The 11,360-nt window shown below is 46.9% G+C and overlaps 3 non-coding genes across 3 annotated transcripts; 1 reads left to right on the top strand and 2 right to left on the bottom strand.

Annotated features, from left to right (window-relative positions):
* The first annotated feature begins 231 nt into the window (after positions 1 to 231).
* On the top strand, positions 232 to 395 carry LOC115859970 (U1 spliceosomal RNA). The gene has a single exon (XR_004042286.1). It is a non-coding gene; the product is annotated as a U1 spliceosomal RNA (small nuclear RNA).
* A 2,145-nt stretch (positions 396 to 2,540) lies between these two features.
* Positions 2,541 to 2,614, bottom strand: TRNAN-GUU (transfer RNA asparagine (anticodon GUU)). The gene has a single exon. It is a non-coding gene; the product is annotated as a tRNA-Asn (tRNA).
* Positions 2,615 to 4,696: 2,082 nt separating this feature from the next.
* TRNAQ-CUG (transfer RNA glutamine (anticodon CUG)) lies at positions 4,697 to 4,768 on the bottom strand. The gene has a single exon. It is a non-coding gene; the product is annotated as a tRNA-Gln (tRNA).
* Positions 4,769 to 11,360: the final 6,592 nt, after the last annotated feature.

Below are 11,360 nucleotides of genomic sequence, written 5' to 3'. Positions count from 1 at the left end.
GTCAGGAATGGGGCTTGGCTTATGTAAATCTTGCAGCTTATGGGTACAATTCCCGGCGAGCCACTTCCCGGGCTGTGGAAGTTTTCGGGAGAAGTTGCTTGGATTTTATTAGCAGAGTCGTTTGGAGGGGCTGAGAGGCGTGGAAGGGGAGGGGGTGCGGAGGGTGGGTGGGGAGCGTGTGTGTACAGTGTAGGCGTCTAAGGCTGTACGGGGGGGCGGGGAAAGCGATTCATACTTACCTGGCAGGGGAGATACCATGATCATGAAGATGGTTTTCCCAGGATGAGGCTCACCCATTGCACTTCGGGTGTGCTGACGCTTGCGATTTCCCCAAATAGGGGAAACTCGACTGCGTAATTTGTGGTAGTGGGGGACTGCGTGCGCGCTTTCCCCCTACAACTGGTGTTTAACAATAGAATTAATTTTTGCAGTCTATGTAACATACAGTCGGGATTTCTGTACTTTTATTTTGGGCTTTTCAAGCATTTTAAGAAGTAGGAAGTAGGTGTTTCTGGTTGTGTAGTGTTTAGGAATCCATCTACCAATACTCGCGGCGGGGGTTTGTGTCGGGGAGCGGTCTGGACCCATGAGCCGTGACCGCTACGCCTGCGCGTCCAGAGCCTGTGCTCTGCGTTAGAAGGACCTACGGCGGTGAGAGGCCCGCGTACCTCCAAAAAAAAAAAAAAAAAAAGCAGATGCTGTGTGGGAGAGTAGGCGCTGTTTCTATTTTTTTTGGGGGGGGGAATCGCGCATGAACTTTCCATGCAAGTGGTGTGGTGCTCTACAGAAGCCATTTTTGAAAGATTATTTTAGTGCTTTAGTTTCTTACTTTGGCTGCTCCTATACTGCGCAGTAATTAGGGTTTCCGCAGACTTTTTTTTTTTTTTTTTTTTAAGAAGTTAGGCTTTCACAGTAAAAATCTAGCAGGAGACGTGAAACACAGGTTTCTTTGGCGAGTAGTATGCGGGTTTTCCTGGCAGTGCAGGGGTTAAGGGTCTCCCGCGCGGCGCGAAATACGGGTGCGAGCCTACCAGAAGTCCCCGTGCTGCAATTATTGTACTCTGCGCACTTGAAATCCTTGCTCCGCAGCAAAACAAGCCACTGCGTCAGGAAGTACGGCGATGAGTAGTAGCCATCGCTACCGCTTGCCGCAATAGGAAAAAAGCCCGCGCGTAGCAACGGCGACCCAACGCAGCCGCAAATCAGTGAAATTAATTTTTTAAAAACTAAGAGACTAAGAGTCTGATGTAAAATGGTAGTGAGTTATCCTGAGGGATGGGAAACTATGGGTCCAATTTATTGCTTGGAGAGTTTGCAAGCAATACACACGAGGGCAAACTGAAATGGAGCCCAGTGGACCTTGTTGCGTTGAGAACACGGAGCAGACAGCAGGAAAACCGCAGGAGTTATCTTTCAGCAGACAGACTCACAGACATGAGAAAGATGCTAAAAGTAAATCAGAACTGCGAAGGAGATCTGTTCAGCGTGCAGCACAGTACTGAGCAGTGCGGCCGTCGGAGGAAACTCCCTAAGGTCGGGAGAAATCTTTGACAAGATCAGAGACTCACACAGGTCGTGCTTTTTACAAGCAGGTAGACTAAAAGGAAAAACAACAAAAATCGTAATTCGTACGCGGTACCATCTTGCCTGAGTAGCGGAAGCTGGTTAGCCCCAGAGGGAGCGCTGCTCGGAACCACTTCGCAAATCCTAAAAGCAATACCTTGAAACGATCAACCTGTTTGCAAGTAACTTAACTGCATCCCTCAGCAAAGTTCAGCGTTTACAGGAACACAACTGTCCAGCTTCCAACAAGGCACCATTCACAATGCCTGCTGTATCAGAGATTTTGAGGTAGCCAAAGAGGCAAGAGGAATGACCCATAATGCAGAGACACATCGGTCATTTGTAAATGACCCAGAGCTGATACAGATGTTAGAATCACCAGAGGAGGACATTAAAACATTTATTCCACCTGTATTCCGTAACTTAAAACAGTTAAATGTACACACGGAAAAACATTAAAGAAAAAAAGACCCACTCTAACGTAAAGAGATGAAAACTACACTGTCTAAAAGGAAACGTACGTACTACAAGGGATTAACAATGAGCAATTCGAAAACACAGAAGAAAAAATTTTGAATAGGAATTGTCTTGACTTTGCAGAACACTTGGCGTAGAAAGCGACAGTCCCAAACGAAAGGGCGGAGGCGTCCTGAGATGGGGCGGTGAATACTCCGCGCGGGCGGTGCCATGGAGCTTGATTTATGACGTCGCAGCTTGAGTAAGGGATGTCCGCCACCCGTGTGCGTGTGCCTTCATCCTCTGGCAGGTGTCCTGGAACGTACAAGACACATGACTTAGTGAGGGCAGCCCTCCAGGTGGTGCAAAGAGACCACGGGCACCAGGTAAAAACAGGGAGCAGGCGGAGATCATCAGCTGGGTGGAGATTCCGGGAAAGGGTCTCTGGGGAGGAACTGAAAGGGCAGACGCATAAAAGCGACAGCTGAGACCTCGCTTATCGCATATCCAAGACCAATCTTCGTCCCTGGGTGGGCTCGAACCACCAACCTTTCAGTTAACAGCCGAACGCGCTAACCGATTGCGCCACAGAGACGAGCGGCTGCGAGGTTTTCTTGTAACATCCTGGAATCAGAACGTATTCTCCGTCCCTTCCAACCCCAGCGGAAAAGAGATTCAAATGTATCTTGTCCAACCTCGCTGGCGCCATAGACACTGAGTCTCGTCGTCGGGCACGTCTGGCCGTGGACACCGAGCCCGAGTGAGCTGGGGGCTCCGACGAAGCCACGCCGGGCCCACGACCATCCTCGCCTGCTCCTGGCCGCCTCGAAAGCGGCCCCTCTACACGAGACGACGGCCGCCTCTCTCGGGCTCAAGTCCTCCATTTCCCACTCGTGATCAGCCTCACCCGTCGCGCTCACCGCAAGTCCCCCTCCAGGCCCGGGTGGTCGTACGGGGGAAGGACAGCAATCGGCTGTGCCCCCACCGTTCTGCCCCCTCTGGGCGCCTCCAGAGAAGGGCTCCACGAGGCACGACCGGGAGTTTGTTCACCAGGCAGCCCCTCGCCCGGAGCAGGGCCTGGCATCCAGCAGGCGCCCAATAAATGCCTCGCGGAGGATGCATTCCGCCGCCGGGGCCCGGCGTGGTGGGTAGACCAAGAATTCTTATGCCACCTGTAAGGTTTTAGTCCTCGAGGAACCTAGATTTTTCAGATCGTCTGTTCTTCAAAACCTTTCTTCTAGCAGCTGATTTAGAACCAGATAAAAGTCCTAGAAAGGCCAGGAGGGCACCACCCCGACCTGCTCTGAACTCCCCACCCAAGGCGATGCTGCGGCCTCAGCCTCCGGGCGCAGGTGTCGGGTCTGAGAGGCGTGAAGGAGGAAAGCTGCAGAGGAGAAAGACGGCTGGGCTAACGTGGATCCGACCACAGCTCCGTAGGTCCCCGGTGGAGCATAGCGGTCGTGGTGTGATTGGTGCGGTGATGGGAGCCTGCCTGCTTGGGTCTGAATTCGAATCCTAACAGAAAACGGGTTTCCCGTGCCTGATCACCCCTGGCAACACCGTATGGTTCTACCTTTTGGACTTAGTGCCTTGCCCCCTACTGGCCACAGAGCCGGCGAGAGAGGTGGCGAGGCGCACACCTCACCGGAGGACTCCACGTTCTGAGGACGCCCAGACTCCGCCCGAGACCCCCACGGCCTGGAGTCAGCATTTCCTCCAGCTGCGCCCTCGCTGATGCTCCCGGTGCCGCCCACTCTGAGGAGAGCGCCTGCGGCTCCAAGAACAAACTTCTCCTCTGTTTAACTGGGGGCATTTGGCTGGGTTCATTTGTTACATTGTGTTTTCGATGTCTAGAGGCGACATTTTAAAAATTAATTTTATAATGATTAAAAAAATTAATGTGGTTCCCAACTCAAATCAAACCAAACACGGCATATTCACTATAGTCTAGCCTTGACTATAAGATCTGCACGTGTCTCAAAGGCCTGGAGGGAGGTGGGTCAGGGATCCCTGCTCTCCTCACACGCCGGAATCCGCAGCCCGGGCTCCCCTTTCTGGCTGAGCTTGGGATGAAAGGATGAGATTTCCTAGAGTCCAGGTTCAAATCTTAGCCTAAGAGTGCCTTTTCGTGTCCAATGGAGACTTAAGAGCGAGAAATTCTGAATAAAATGGGAATAAACTGGAATAGGATCAATTAAAATTCTGAATAAAATAGGGCACCTGAATACAATACAGTACTTCCCATCCAGGTCTGGAACCCTCGACCCGAAAGCTAAGACGCTGTCACCCTGGCTGCTCAGCGACGTCACAGCCCCGCACCGTGACCAATTAGTCACAGGGACAAGCGCGCAGTTAGTTACAAGACGTGCGGTGCGAACCCCTCTCGCGGGGCAGGACTCAGTGGGCGCAGCCTCTGCCTTTTGCCCCCGAGACCCAGGGTGACCCGCCGAGGGGGTGCCACCGGCTCGGTCGCTGCGCCCCTGGGCGGCGGGGCCGGGGCCTCCGATGGCCAGCGACGGGCAGAGTCGCCAGGGTCCAGCGGGGACGCCGCGGGCTCGTCCCCTCACCTGCCCTCCACGTCCGCGTGGACCGCGCGGACCGCGCCTCTCCGGGACGCGGGAACGGGAAAGCACGTCCCATCTGAGGAGTAAAAAATCCTTCTTCTAACTAAACAGAAAGGTCCCACCGACATTTGAACTCGGATCGCTGGATTCAGAGTCCAGAGTGCTCACCATTACACCATGGAACCCTCTAACGGCTGCTCCGCTGCTCCCGCCAGGCCGCGCACAGTCCCGCGGGCCCAGGAGCGGCCTCCCGCCGGGCGCTCTCGTCACTCCGCCCCGAGCCCACTTCCTCCACGACGCCAGGAGGCGCCTGACTCGCCTGCCCTCGGCCGTCTCTTCAGGTTTGCTGGTCGTAGAATGAAATGAAATCCATTCGGGGTGAGCGACAGGGAATAACTTTTACGGCTCCCCTAAATCCACCTGCTCTGCCGCCATTTCTAGAGTTTTCTGCCCTGAGGTAAAATTCTCGCGAGGAAAAAAAAAAGTTATTTTCCTCTTCTTTCCAAGTGTCCTCTTCCCGCTGCCCTGGGAGCTCTGAAGACCCTCAGGACAGCCCTTGGGACTTCGTGGGATTGCCTCCTCCTCCGCCTCCGATTCTACTCTCGAGAGCCCTCTCTCCTTCCTGCGTTCCTTGCTGTCTTCCTCCTCATCTTTCCCGCTTCCTGCATCTGCTTTGCTATCACTCGTCCTCACTTTCCCTGCGCCCGTCCCAGCACACAGCTTAGGCTATAAGAACATGGGGAAGAGCGGCCACAGTGTGACAGGAAGGTGAGGAACATTTTCCATCAACGAGAGAAGCCCGACTGCTTCTCGGGTCAGGACACTTTAGGGGACTTTGCTCGAGGAAGTGGCTGAGCGTCTATAGCCAGTGCTCGAGGCCTGGGCAGCGCGGGCCTTTTGCCCGCCCGGGACCACCCTGGTGCCGGGGTGACTCCAAGATGAAGAACTTTGGGTTCGGCGCAGCTCCTGGGTGATTGGTCAAATGCCACGAAAGTGAACCGTCAGCACTCTTCTCCTTTAGACCTTCAATTGGGAATAATCAGTGGCTCATATCGCCCCCTCGTGGCTACATCCGGTACCCGCACAATGGGGTGCAGTAGATACCAGAAAATTCAAAGAACGCTGGGCGATACTCAAGACCTTGAAATTAAAACTCCGACAGGGCTTCCCCGGTGGCGCAGTGGTTGAGAATCCGCCTGCCGATGCAGGGGATGCGGGTTCGTGACCCGGTCTGGGAAAATCCCACATGGTGCGGACCGGCTGGGCCCGTGAGCCGTGTTCGGAGCCTGTGCTCCGCGATGGGAGAGGCCACCGCAATGATAAGGCCCAAGTACCGGAAAAAAAAAAAAAAAAAAAAAAGGTCTGACAAACTACCGACTAAAATACATTCATCGAGAGAAAAAAGCATGCTCCTCCCTTTTGGCTACAAGCCAAAAAAGGGCTTGAAAAAGCAACCTTCTAATGTTTTAGGATTCAGGCAGAAGAAAGATGAATGGGTCATAGAACGTCCCACCTTCCGCAGCCAACCTTCTCATTTTAAAATTTCCAGTGGCCCAGAGACTCTGCTGCAGGTCTCCCACCACCATCTGTGCACAACCCAACATCTGAGCGTCTGGACACTCATAACTCTTGAGTAGAGAGTGGGATCTTACACTCATTGTGTGGAAAGGGAGAGAAGAAGAGAAAAGGTCTTGCCCCTTAGACTGAAGTATATTAGTCAGATTCAGTGGGGAATTATAAATGAGCCAGAGCTGTGGTTTATGTCCTGTTAACAGCGGTACTCTTAGGGAAGTTAGTGTGGAGGAGAAGAATTGAAATTTTTCCTTGTACATTCTTTTATCATGTAACTTACAAAGAATATATACAGGTGTAGCTTGGGTCTAAAAAAGAAAGGAAAAGAAAAAATGAAAGAAAGATGCTTCAGATGCCAGTGCAGAGGCAATTTAATTGGGGAGGGGGAAGGAGAGCCTCTTTGGGGAGAGAACTCGGAGAGGGTGCAAGAATTCTGAGAAGATCCCTGGGGATAAAGCTGGAGCTGCACTAGGACCAATTGGGGCAGAGGAAGGAGGTTTGGCTGCTGGGCTGAGCAGCATTCTCCTACAGCTGGGTTCTTCTGGGATCTATCCCTGCCCTCATACTCTCCTCTAAATCAGATGGCTCTCAAAACCACGCTCCCCCTACTAACGCTGTCTGTGCTTGTGAAATGAGTGTGATCACAAAGGTTGATGATTTCATAATGATTGGACCCCATTTCTCATATTTAATACATAACATACATTATATTTAATACATATAATACATTATATTTAATACATAACATTACATTACAGTTAATACATAACATACCTAGAGTACTTTGCAGCCATAAATGTGAGGAATATCTCTATGAATCAATATGGATTTATTTCCAGAATGTGCTTTTATGTGGAAAACAAAAGGCAAGGTACAAAAGAGCAGGTACACAGTGTACCAATCCCGGTCTTTGGACTTTTCAGTCAATAGAAATTGATGAGACCAGATGAGAATTTCAGGCAAGGCTTTACTGGGGCTTGTGCTGCAGCACAAGGGAGTGAAACCTAGAAACAGGTGCCCTTGCTTGCTCCCAGAGAGAAGCTGCTTGGGTCATTAAAAGGAGTAACAACAGGGGCAGTCCATGGATTGGTCAGGGGACCTAGTTTAGGTGGTCTGCCCACCCCCTTGGTGGTGCTGTGTGCAGGGATCAGGTGCAGTACCCTGCTTTTGCTCCAGGCACCTCAGAAATGGCAGTTGGTTTGTGGCCTTTTTGTAGTGTATTGTTCATAATTGTCCCAACAGTGAAGGTGTGCAGTTATTTTATTTTTAGTCCGTTATAGTTTCTTTGTATTCTGTTGCTCTAGGAGATGTTTGTCCAGGTGCAAGCCCTCCAGTAAAGGGTCCTAAGTCCCAGCCTATCTCAACAGGATGCTATCTTTTATGTAAGGAAAAGGGGAAATAGGTATGCTTATCTTGCAGGAAGGATAGGCCAGAAAATAATGAAAACGTTTTTACCTAGGGTTGCACAGGAATGGTGTCTAAGATATGGAGATGGGAGGGGATTTTTTCTAAGTGTATCTTACAGTTTTCATTTTTTAAACGATGTCACTGTTTTACATATTCCAAAAGAGGATGAAAAAGCTAATCTTAAAATTAAAAAATAAAAGCAGAACAAAATAATTTAATTATATATCAAATGATAGTGTAACCACATAGAATATAATTAATTCAAGTAAATTTTGAAAGCAGTGCTTGTCTGTACACCCATAGTGGGATATATCCTAAGGACATCTTGAACTTTACTTAATAGGTTTAAGGTTGGTTGTAGAATTGGTATAATAATTCTGAAGCTGTCTTGTGTGTATAGTAGGATAGAGCAAATAAGTAAAAATGTTGATATTTTCAGGAATCAAGGTTATCAACTTGGGAGATGAAGGACAAAATTATGAAATGGGAAGAGCTGAGGAAGAACCTTATAGTGTTGGATTGGAATTGGAGATAGCCATATCAACTAATTGTTACCGAGTCCAAGCTCTCCTACTCTGTGCTGTACAACAGGCCAATAAATTGAGAGATGAATTGTTAGGACAAGAAAAAGTGACTTGATTCAGAAAGCCAGCAGACAGAGAAGATGGCGGACTAATGTCCCAAAGAACCATCCTATGGAGTTAGAATTCAGGCTTCTTTTATACTGAAAGGGGAGGGAAAGTGATTGGTTATTGAAAATTTCTTGGTGCCAGAATCATTTGTTCTTGCAGCTGTCTGAGTAGGTCTGATCACAGTGTTCCTATAAACTTCCAACAAGACATTATGCCTTTTAGAGGTCAGAGCCTTGAGAATGGGCTGTCTTGTATATTTCAGGCTATAGGCAACATTCTTTTAGTTATTAACTTGTAGCAAAAGCAATAGAATACAGAGTTTAAAGTAAAAGAACCAGATCCAATCTGGAGTTAAATTTGTTCTTCCCTATTACAAAATGATACCCACTGATAAGGTCTAGAAGCAGTGATACCTCACAGCAATGAGCTCATCTAGTGGTCAGTTTCTAAATACCATTTGTCTGGGATCCCTTGTAGAAATGCCTGATTTTGTGTTGGGGGAGAAAAGTATAAGTGAGCCTGCAACATTTTGTTGTGTCCAAAGACTAGTACAGACATGTCAAAAGATCACAGGGCTTCCCTGGTGGCGCAGTGGTTGGGAGTCTGCCTGCTGATGTAGGAGACATGGGTTCGTGTCCCGGTCCGGGAGGATCCCACGTGCCGTGGAGCGGCTGGGCCCGTGGGCCATGGCCACTGAGCCTGGGTGTCCGGAGCCTGTGATCCGCGGTGGGAGAGGCCGCGGCAGTGGGAGGCCTGCGAACCACAAAAAAAAAAAAAAAAGATCGCAGAAGCCAGCCTGAAAATTTCCCCTGTTTAACCTGGAGACCAATGGAGCATCAAAAAGAATAATGATTATATTATTACATACTGAATGAGAGAGGAATCCATATAATATATAGGTAGTATACACATAGTATAATCCATGTGCTATACTTACAGAAAAGAAGGAGGAGGGAAAGCTGTATTTTATAGAAGAATAGCAGTTAATAAGTGTGGAAGGAAAAATAAGGTTGTCTGTTAGAGTCCATGTTTACAAGAAATGATTAAGTTTTCATTTTGTGGGGGGGGACCAAAGCTAAACTGGGTGACCACAGGTTTTTTGTTTATCTCAGGTTTTAGATGTTGACTGCAGATGGTGTTCATGTTTATTCATAATGGTGAAAGGGCAAAATGTCAGTTTTACTACCCTAGTTCCTCTCTGTAGTCAAATTTCTACCTGTAAGGCATGGTTCCATTCACCTAAGTGCTTGGCAATTTTCTGGTTCAATACAATTATTTTGAATTTTTATTTTATTTGACAAGTTTTATTTGCATAGCTGTAAAAAGAAATGTTGATTAATGCCCATAAACATCCTTTTTAACATATAGTTAATATAATTAGATACTAAGGCTATGAGTTAACTTCTTTCTGGAAGCCTTGTAAAGCCTCTGGGGTTGCAATTTATTTTGGAGGGAATGCAAGAAGTATTTTATTCTCTTACCAGTTTTACTGAGATCAAGAACTAATAATTATCCAGACTACCTCTACCAGGATTTATCTGCTGCACCTAAAACTGTATGGGTCCTCTTTCCCTAAGATCCCCATACTTGTCAATGTTGTGGCCTATAGAAAGGGACATCTTTTATTATCTGTAAGCCTGGGATTCCATAAGCCGTATACCAGGTAAGAGACCATTTTTCTGAAAGGACTTTGTAGGCATCATTTCTATAAGTGAAGTATGGCTCTTATGCCTTAAAGTGAGTTTGCACACCAAATTTAACAAGACCTGTTGCATGGTCATATATTACAATGTAATTACAATATAATATATTATTATGTTCTGGTAGGAAGAATAAGGATTCTTACTGAATATTTGTAAGTAACTACAAGATCATGAAAAATAAAGGAATTTAATAAAAGATTTTCCATTATGTTTAACCATTGTTACATTATGCTGAATAGTTTTGTAAGCCAATCAACACATATGTTTTTTTTTTCTTGGCCGTGCCACGTGGCATGTGGGATCCTAGTTCCCAGACCAGGGATCGAACCCGTGCCCCCCTGCAGTAGAAGCATGGAGTCCCAACCACTGGACCACCAGGGAATTTCCCATATTATTTTCTATAGAGTCATTATTCTTAGATTTTCTTGATGTTTAATTGGCTTACAGTCTATAGTAAGACTTCCCCAGGATGTCTTTTCAGTATTCCAAAGACTCAGGTATCATGAAATACCATTTAAACAATGTTTCATTTCAGTTTGTACAAATAGACCCTGTTAAACTGAGGAGTCAAGGTATATTAAAAAGAAAAGGGGTTTTCTCATATGCACACTAAAGAGAATATTAACCACAATTTGATTAGTTCTTTTGGTACATTTAGACCCAGTAATTAATTCATGTTTTGTTGATCTTGGGTAAATAATCTACTTCCTTACAAAGTCATCTGCTTCTGGGTAAAAGAGTCCTGGAAATCCTTGCAGGAATCCTTGTACAAGTTGGAGTCACTTGCACAGTCTGACAAATGTCTGTCTGAGGTGATGATGTTAGCTTACACTGGAAGCTGTACCCATGAGTCTATTTCCTGTACTATTAACAGTTAAGACTAGATACAGTCTTTTACTGAGACTCTTTTGATGTTTCTTTCAGAAGCCTCAATTTCTTTCTAATCTGTAGTTTGTAGGAGGGACATTGCATAAGGGAAAAGCAAAAATCACTGTGTATGGAAAGACTGAATGGCTCTGGATAATTCTATATTATAACCAAAAATCTCAGTATGGCTAAGAGTGCAGTTGTCTATAGAAATATACACAAAACGAATTAATTAGAATTTAATCATTGATTACCCTGAGACTTGTACCAATTAAGCCATTAAGTTATGTCTTCCTTGCTAACATAGGGAGTTTGACAGCATTCATGATTGGGGGTATGCAGGTAAAATGGTGTTCAATCTCTCTCTCTCTCCCTCTCCCTCCTCCTCCCCCCTCTCCACCCACATACAACTGTCTTATTTGCACAGATTTACTATAAATAGCTTTATGCATTTAGTAAGTTACAAGCCAATAAATTCAACTGAGCAGTTGTGAAATCTAACATGCAAGAGCTTGACTTAAACTTAGACAGTGATTCACGATATTTCTGACATGTCTTCAACTGGTGAAAGAGAATATTTGGTTTCCTTCTTATTT

Source organism: Globicephala melas, chromosome 1 (assembly GCF_963455315.2).
Source record: "Globicephala melas chromosome 1, mGloMel1.2, whole genome shotgun sequence".
Lineage (NCBI taxonomy): Eukaryota > Metazoa > Chordata > Mammalia > Artiodactyla > Delphinidae > Globicephala > Globicephala melas.
This window is presented reverse-complemented; position numbering and strand designations above follow the sequence as displayed.